The sequence below is a fragment of the Cavia porcellus genome, unplaced genomic scaffold, assembly GCF_034190915.1.
Source record: "Cavia porcellus strain 051 isolate PalLab524CR breed Dunkin Hartley unplaced genomic scaffold, mCavPor4.1 scaffold_25, whole genome shotgun sequence".
Taxonomy (NCBI): Eukaryota; Metazoa; Chordata; class Mammalia; order Rodentia; family Caviidae; genus Cavia; species Cavia porcellus.
Window position 1 is genome coordinate 22,987,603 of NW_026947508.1, and position 8,984 is coordinate 22,996,586.

Consider the following 8,984-nt stretch of genomic DNA (forward strand, 5'->3'; position numbering starts at 1 on the left):
GTCTCCTTGGTACAAGATTGGACTCCATTCACTGCCCCCCTAATTGAAATACTATATTTTCTCTTGTGTTAGCCATTATTACTTATTGATCTTTGAAGACTTGCTTACATTATGGCTGTTTTTATTTGTCTTAAGTAATAGATACTATTGGTGGGAGAATCAGGGTGTAAAATCCCATGACTGCAGCCAGAGAATCTCATCCATATTGTGGATCATTACCTTGCTAGGAGTGCAGAAGACTAGACTTGTCTATCCCTCTGGCCATAATTAGTGGGCATGGTAGGGAGGACCACAGGGTGGCCACAGGGATTTCTCCCCTTTCTGGGGCTGGCAGGGCACCTTGGCTTGGGAGCAGGCACCATGTGAAGGTCCTGAATCTGTGCCTGGAGAGCAGAGGCAGCAGCTCCGGTATGAATGCAGGGCCGTGTGTGCGTACAGGTGGAGGGAAGGGCTGGCTGGCTTGTCTCAGGAAGGACAAGGCACAGGGACAGCAGGAGGTGTCCCAGGCACGCAGACAGAAGGTCCTGGCGTGCTGCCTATTCCTGTGACTATCTTCTCTGTCTCTCAGCAGGACACTGCCCCTGCGTTCCAGTGTGTGCTCCTAAGCACTGTGCTATACTACCCTGGTGCGCGGCAGCTGTTATGTAAATAGTATTAGAGTTGATGAAGGAACTTCTGGCCTGTGCTTCTCGGGACATGTGTGCCAAAGTGCTGCGGGACAACTCTGGGCCAATCATTTAGTTGGTGTATTAAACCTTCTGCAGACTGATTTTACGAGAACCAGTCACCCAAGAGCTGGACCTCTAACAGTGGTGTTCACTGGATCGTCTTGACTCTAGAGAAGAATTCTTAAATCCCAAGGGTGTGGATCTGGCAGAGTGGGAGTGGCAGGAGAGGCCAGTGGACAGGAGGTGGTGCAGGCTGAGACCAGCTGAGGAGTATGGGGTGCAAGAGTTCCTGCAGGTCCCCAGCTCCAGGGCTGGGTTGTGTGTGGGCTACAGTGAGACCCTGGCGCATGCCCAGCCTCAACCCTTGGTGAGGAGTGCAGGGAGCACCAGCTCAAGTCCCTGCAAGTCAGCTGGGCTCCTCATTCCTTTCCCTCCCTTTTTTCTCTGATAGCAACCACAATCACCACAGTTGTGGGTGAGGGAGAAGCTTGGGCCAGGGATGAGAAGACGTGAGCCATGACCTGACCCCAGCAGCCCGGGACAGTGACCTCTGCTGGGGCCTCGGTGTCCTTGTCTCTGGGATGGGACTTTGGGGCCCACGGGCTGAGGGTCCTTCCAGTGCTAGCAGCAGGGCCAAGGCTGGCCTGGTTATCTCTGAGGGCTCCTTTTATGGACACCTGCTGGGTTCTCTTTTCATGTCCTGCCTTCCTCCCAGAACCCCCTCTGGAGCATTTCCATGACTCTGTTTTCCAAAAAGAATGACCCAAGACTTGGAGTGTCACTAGGTGGCAAGGTGTTTAAACCGACCGTGTCGTTCTGGAGCTCCAGCTTCAGCCACCCCTCCACTCACCACCGGTGAAGCTCTGGGCAAATGGTTTCACCTCTCTTTGCCTCAGTCTCCCCATTTGTCAAGCAGGGGTAGCCTTTTCCTTGAATGGGTGACATGCAGGTGAGACGGGTTAGCCAGGTGAGGAACTGGACTATGCACTGGGCAACAAGAACTCTCAATAAATGCTCGCTGTGCCCAGGTTCCCTGGAAGCCCTGCTGAGCGCGGAATCTCCTTTATTAAACTTCTGCAACCAGAGTCCAGCCCTGGCTCCATCTCTCAATCCTGCATGGATTTGTGCTTACAAAGCAAAACAAACCTCAGGCACCTGTGTCTATTAAAGTCTCTGATCTCAATGAGTGTGGGGAGGGGACCACAGTGGACCCGCAGAGTCCCGTTTAATGCACTGTCAGTGCTGGCACCGACTCCCAATCGCCTGCCTCTGGCGCAGTGTGAGACCCGTTCACTCTCCTCCTTTTTACACTTGTTCATTCCACAAATGCCTGTTTACTGAGCACCTGCTGCATGCTGCACATGCAGTGGTGAGCAAGCTTCCACCCCAGCTTGTCCTTGCTTTCCCAGAGCAGGTGACAGTCTGGGGGAGGCAGAGCCACCAACACCTAGTTGTCACCAAATGCTGTGAGATTGGACTGGGACACATTCTGTGACAGACATGGGATCTGTGTGTGTGTGTGTGTGTGTGTGCGGCATGTGAATGTGCATGTGAGGTGTGTCTCCATCCAGATGCCTCTGTGTTCATGTGTGTGTGTTCACGTGTGTGTCTGTATGTCTGTGTGTCCTATACCTGTGTGCACACGTCTATGTGTGCTAATTATGCAAGTGTGTATGTGGGTATTTTTATGTCACAACTTTGCTGGGTTAAGGGATTCCCAGATGGCCAGTGGAGAAGGATTTCTGGGTATCTGACAGGTGCCTTGGAGGACAGAAGCACTGGAGTCAGTGGGTTGAGCATAAGAATCCACCCTTACCAAAGTGGTGACCTCATCCAATTCAAAGAGCCAAAAAGAGCCAAAAGATGGGGAAGGTGAGCTGTCTCTTTTTTTCTCTCTCTCTTGCTGGGACATCTGTCTCCTGCCCTCAGGTGTCTGTGATCTTGGTTTCAGGGCTTTGCACTCTGAGACTTACACTTTTGGGCCTGATCTTCTCTGTGTGTCCTGTTGGCTCTGTTGCTGTGCAGGGAAATGTGTGTATGCATGCAAGTGGTGAGTGTGCATGCATGTGCTTGTGTGTGCATGCACGAGGGTGTGTGTGGTTTGATAAGAAAAGCATTCTCTCCACAAGTCCCCTCCTGTAACACACAGCCTTGGCTGACTGACTGGAACACGGAGGCTCCTTGCTGACTGACTGGAACACGCAGGCTCCTTGCTGACTGACTCTGGAACACGGAGGCTCCTTGCTGACTCACCCTCCTTTGCCCCTCCCCTTGCCCTCCCTCTCTGCCCTGCAAGGGAATCTGGCCAGGCCCTGAGGGTCACCTGTGCTCTGGATATTGTGAAACCTGGACATCCCTGCTGCTACCCAGTAAGAGGGTGGCTTTCAGGAAGCACTTGCCTAAGCACAAAGATCCTGGAAGACACAAGTGAGCTCATGGCCCCTTTCTTTATTTCTTCATTGTATGCATTTGCTTCAGAGGCCTAGTAACCCCAGGACATCTTCTTGCCAGTGTCAGTGTGACAGCCTGTCTGTGAGCTGATTCTCACTCACGCTTCCGAATTGCTCATATCATCCTCTCCTTGTCCCACCCAAGTGCTCCACTAGGATGTGGCATGGCCTTCCTGGTTTGCTGTATTTCATGGGACCTGAAATACAGCAGATGCCTCATAAATGTCTCAGACCCTCTGAGGTCAAGTCTGTATACATCTAAAAACACTCCACTTTCCTCCATTTCTGCTCCCAGCCCAGGCACAGTTCCCCACTCTTTGTCCCCTTCAATCTCAGCCATTTTTTCCAACACACGTAGAGGCAGACACTGGCCACTGAGTCACAGGCTGAGGGCTGAGTGGAGCAGACAGGACATGAACATCACTGAGGGTCACCATGCACCCATTGCATGCTGGACTCATCGCCCACTCACTGGTGGCCTAGGGTCACTCATTTCCATGCTGCATGTCTCAGTCTACTCAAGTGGAAAGTGGAGATGACAATAGCTCCTACCCTGTAGGGTTGTCATAAAGATGAAGAATGTGAATTTACTTAAAACCAGGGCAGCATGCAGCTTAGCGGACATCCCCATCATCTTCCTGAGTGCGCAGAGCCACCTCCCAGGATGGGTGTTATCTGTATTTTCTGGAGAAGGTTTCTAGGAGCAAATAGGTCACCATCTTCCCAAAGGCCACCGCTAGAACCTTTATTCACCAGTTCACTCGTTCCACAAGCACTGTGTGAGCATCGCTATCTGCAGGTCCCCTCTAGCATCCATGGTGGACAAGACGGATTCATTTCAAGTCCCAGGAAAAGAAAAGAAACCCAAACTCTCAGCATGTGCTGTATCAGGTGGGGCTGCAGGCTGTGAAGGGAGGGGCAGGGCACTGAAGCATCCTTGCAGGATAAATAGCATGAAGTTTCCATGTGGTGGGATCTTAGGAGCCCAGCTGTCCCTGTCCTACCCAGCCTTGACACAGCTCGGGGGTTCATATGCTCCCTTGGACCAAGGTAATCCAGAGGATACTGGAGCACAGAGATGCTCCAGGATAGGGCAGTTCTTATTAAATAACCAGATGCTTTGTTGGGGTTTATTAAGGCCACTGATGTGCCGAGCTTTGGACACTCATTGTCTAAAGGGACAAAGGGCACGTGGATATGGGAGTCTGGTGCTCAAGGAGGGGTCTGCTTAGAGATGAGGGTCTTCTCAGAGGAGAAATCAGGGAAGGCTTTCCAGAAGAGGTGATGATTTGCTCTTAAATCCAAACTCTACAGGGAGCTATTAGTAGAGGAGGATGTGTGGGTGCCATGTTGGCTAGACTTCTTATCATTGCAACAATCCTCTGATAATTCCCCAAAGCACTGGTGGGTCCTTGGTGCAGAAGCATCTAGAATCACAATCTCTGAGAAGAACACTGCACGGCCCAGCATGAGGTCAACCTTGTCAGTCTGTGATCCCCATTCCCTCCACAAATGAGGAATCTGACACTCAGGGAGGCTGCAAAACCCCTCTAAGGCTGTACAGCAACTTAGGAGCACAGTCAGGCCCACACAATGCCCACCTAATTTGGGGGGCACTGACCTACCTGCTAGCTTCCAGACAGTGGGAGCTAGAGCCTTATCCATGGTCATGTGTGAGCCTCGGGTGGGGGGGACGACTGTTGAGTGGCCGGGACCCCATACCACTCCTGCTACAGACCCATTTCAGGGGAGCTACTGTATTCAAGGTGATAGCAAATCCGAACTTTCCCTCCCTGGGCATCCTTCCAGAGCCAGAGAGACAGGCCTGTGTTTACCTCCAGGCTGTGACATTAGGCAGGTCACTTTTGCTCTGCATGCCTGCCTGACATCTCCCAGGCCCTGGTCCACAGAGGGTCCAGAAGCCTGATTTTTCCTATATAGTATCTCATTTAATCCTCAAGGAAAGAGAGGCAAGCCCATTACAGAGGTATGGAAACTGAGGCTCTGATAAAAGACACATGTTGGCCAAAGCTGAGGGGATTTAAACAAGTTGTACAATTGAGATGAAGGCCCCTCTCCTTCTCCCTTCTCCTGTCCTTTTGGGCCCAGGTGACCCCCACCCACATATTAAATCCCTGAATTCAGGTCCTCTGAGTCTCAGAGTGACCCAGAGGACAGCCCAGAAGCATCCCCTGAAAACCTAAGCATGGCTGAAAATCTTAAGATAGTGAACAGTTTGGCTTTAAGACAGGGAAAGGAGGGCACAAAGACTCCTGTCCCAAGAGCTAGCCCCCTACCCCTAGGGTTCATTTTCCTGAGGTGAGGCCCCTGCATCTTGAAGGACCTGAGAACGTGGCCGTGTGCACAGGCTCTGGTCCCAGCCTAGGTCCTGCGCCTTGGCCTTATCAGACTAACACCATGTTCAATTTAATCTCTGTGTTTTCCAAGCTTAGCAAAGCAGATTTTTCCTCGTTAATCTGCATTTATACTTAAAGATGGTGAACCAAAGTCCAGCCCCCTTTGACTTAGCTGAACAAACACGAAAAGGTCAAAAGACTACTGCATAATTGGCAAGAGTCTCTCTTCCCTCCCTCCCAAGACGCCTCCAATTCTTCTGCATCTTTCCCTTCTGCCTCTCTGCTCCCAGGTCCGCAGGCTGCATCCACAGATCACAGCCAGGAAGGGAACAGCGCTGGTGTTGGGGTGCCAGGAGAGACCAGTGGCTGAAGGGATCAGGGTCCAGGCTTGGGTTAGACAGCCCAATCTGAGCCCAGACTCATCTGCCGCCTGCGGGTGAGTCCTGGAACAGAGGAGACCTGTCTCTGGGTCTTGACTTGAATGTCTATAAAATGGCCACAAGAGCTGCATCTACTGCACAGGGCCCCTGTGGAGATTAAACGAGTTGATACAGATGGTGATCAAAACACCCCAGGTACCTTAGTTACTATTTACTCGTCACTGAGACAAAATACCTGATGCTCAAAGTTGGAGAAGGAAAGGTTTATTTCTTACAGTTTTTGGAGATTTCAGTCCACACTCAGTTGGCTCCAAGGCAGGGTGGCATGGCAGGGCCGCAGTTCATGGTGGCTGCAAACAGCAAGGCAGAAACCAGCAAGAGAGAAAGACACGCCTTCTTCCTGCCATTATATTGTATGCTGGCTCCACCCCTTGGCAGGTATCGCACAGACACCATCAATCCAAGCGCTAGACAATGAACCAGTCACAAATGCACAATGCAAACTCATGAGGCCTGGGGGCCACAAACATAAACCATAACATCAGGGAATATGTTTTAAAAATTGGGTACATTAATGACCTTTGAAATATTCTCCTTTGTTTTGATCTCACCCCATTGTTCTGTATCCCAATGTACTGTACTGTAATAATTTTTCAAAAAAATGTAGCCAAACACTGTATTGCTCAGTTAGCCTGCAGATCTGATATTCTCAGCCTGCAGCTGTCATGAGAGAGCTGGTCAACTGTGCTGTGCAGCTGCACTCTGGAGTTGGGAAACGACTCTCCAGTTAGTCTAGGGCAGGGATCCTGGGCCACCTTGACCGTGATCATGAGTGAAGTACTTAACTCTTAGGAGGAGGTCTGCTTTTTTACTCAAGAAACAAAGAGATGAAATAAACATAATCAGTAGGCAGTGAAGCTGAAGGCACTGGGGTCAGCATATCCACTGCCTAGAGAGTGAGCGATGAGACTCCAGCTCCGGGCCAGTCCCTCTCCTCGGCACCCAGAAAACACGGTGACCTGCGGACTGGAGGGCCCAGAAGGCACTCGAGAATATATTTGGTCTAAATGAAAATGAAACGGAAACATAGGTGTGTCAAAATGCACAGACTGCAGTAAGAGGGTTGGGGAGAACATGGGGAGCACTAAGAGCCTGGAGTAGAAAAGAACAGTAACTTCAAATGAATGACTGCAGGTTCAGCCACGAGAAACTGACAAAGCAAATGAAACCCAGAGTAGTCAGAAGAGAAGCAGTAACACAGACAGTAGAGGCTAGTGAAATTGTAAACAGAAAAATAGAGACTATCATGCACCAAAAGCTGGCGCTTTCCAAAGATCAATGAAATGATAAATATATAGCTAGAGAGATTGTGAGAAAAACAGAAAAAGCAGAGTTGATTAATATCAGCAATGAGAGATTAAAAACCTCCCTGAAAAACAGTTACCCAGGCTCGCTCCAAAAGAAATAGACCACCTGACCAGCCCTCTGTCTCTCCAACAACTGGAACTACAGCTACAAAACATATCATAAAGAGGACCCTCGGATGAGGGAGTTTGCCTGGTACATTCCAGAACAAATTTAAGGAAGAAATAGTGCTCATCTTACAAACCGAGAAATGACGCCTCCCAACTTTTTTTATGAGGCTGGTGCTACCTCATGAGGAAATTTGTCAAAGAACATACAGAAAAGGCCCAGCACAGATCTTAGATCACAGATAAAACTGCTGGATACTGTACTAGGAAATGTAATTAAATGCTATATCTAAGAAGACTACCTTATGACTTATATATTTTCGCACAAATGTAAGATGGGCTCAATATTGAAAAATCCATCAAAGACATTCATAGCAAATTAAAGCAAATGCACAAATGCATTTGACAAAGTGTGACATCAATTCTTGGGAAGAAACCACAGAAAACCAGGAGCAGAAGGGCATTTCTTCAGTCTGCTGACATGCATCAATGACGTCCTAGCTTGCTAGCACAGTTACAGGAAAAGACTAAGTGGAAGCCTAACCACAGGACAAGGGTGTGCATTTATGTCACTTCCTTTCAATGTCGTACTGAAAGTTCCAGCCAGTGCAATAAAATAAGAAAAAGAAATTAAAAGCATCCAGACTGTCATTGCCTGAGTTTTGTCCTTCAGAAGCACTGTGGTATTTTGCATAAGAAAAATTCTGATAGGCACAGACATTTCATCATGCATTATAGGTATTCCCATCCCTGTTCACAAACGAAGAAATAGGCAACCTTGCTGCAGGTCACACAGCCAGGGAGGGACATGGGCAGCAGAAGTGTCATCTGAGTGTGGCAGTTGAGCCCTTTGGTTCTGCGCACAGACCTGGGTCTGCCCCTGGCTCTACCACTGACCAGCTGTGACAGTGCCACCACGCAGGCCATCTGGGGAGTAAACAAGAAGACACACTCAGGCACTAGCAAAATGCGACATCACGCATCACTTTTGCCCCACCTCCAGCTTCTACCCTGTCGTGGCTTCCCCGCCTTAGCACAGACCCAGAGCCTCGGAACAAGGGCTCACAGGCTGGAAGCTCAAAAGTGTAAGGCCAAATCAACCTTTTCTCTTTAGAACTGATTTTCTCGAGCAGTTTGTTACAGTGGTGGAAAGTTGACTGACACAGGTAACTCTCTGATTCACCCTTTTAAAGCTCTGCCTGGCAGTTCAGTGAATAGACGGCTGGCAGGTGATGTGAGCTTTGTCACAAGTGATGTGGAAAGTGATTAACACCCACCGTGTAGACCCACAGAGGGGTCAAAGTGAACATGGAGTAAAGCGGCAGGGACAGGCTTTGCACATGGGCCTCCTCCAGAGACTATAAACAGACCAATCAGAGAAGCAACTGAAACTGGCCCAAGCAAAGCCATTGCAGTGACACTGGGATATTCCTGGAGCCCAAGAGCACTATCGGGTGGTCTCTGGAGGACAAGGCTGGGAAAACGCAGGCCCTTCTTTTCCCTACTCTCTATGCAGTTGGAGATGACAGGCCCGCAAACATCTCCATTTGAGGAGGATCCAGACAGAGCCAGATTCTCTGCCCTAGATTCTTGGCAGGGCCCGACCTGGACAGCTTGTCTGGTTCTATCCTGTGGTCTTCCCCACAGTAGTTGGCAG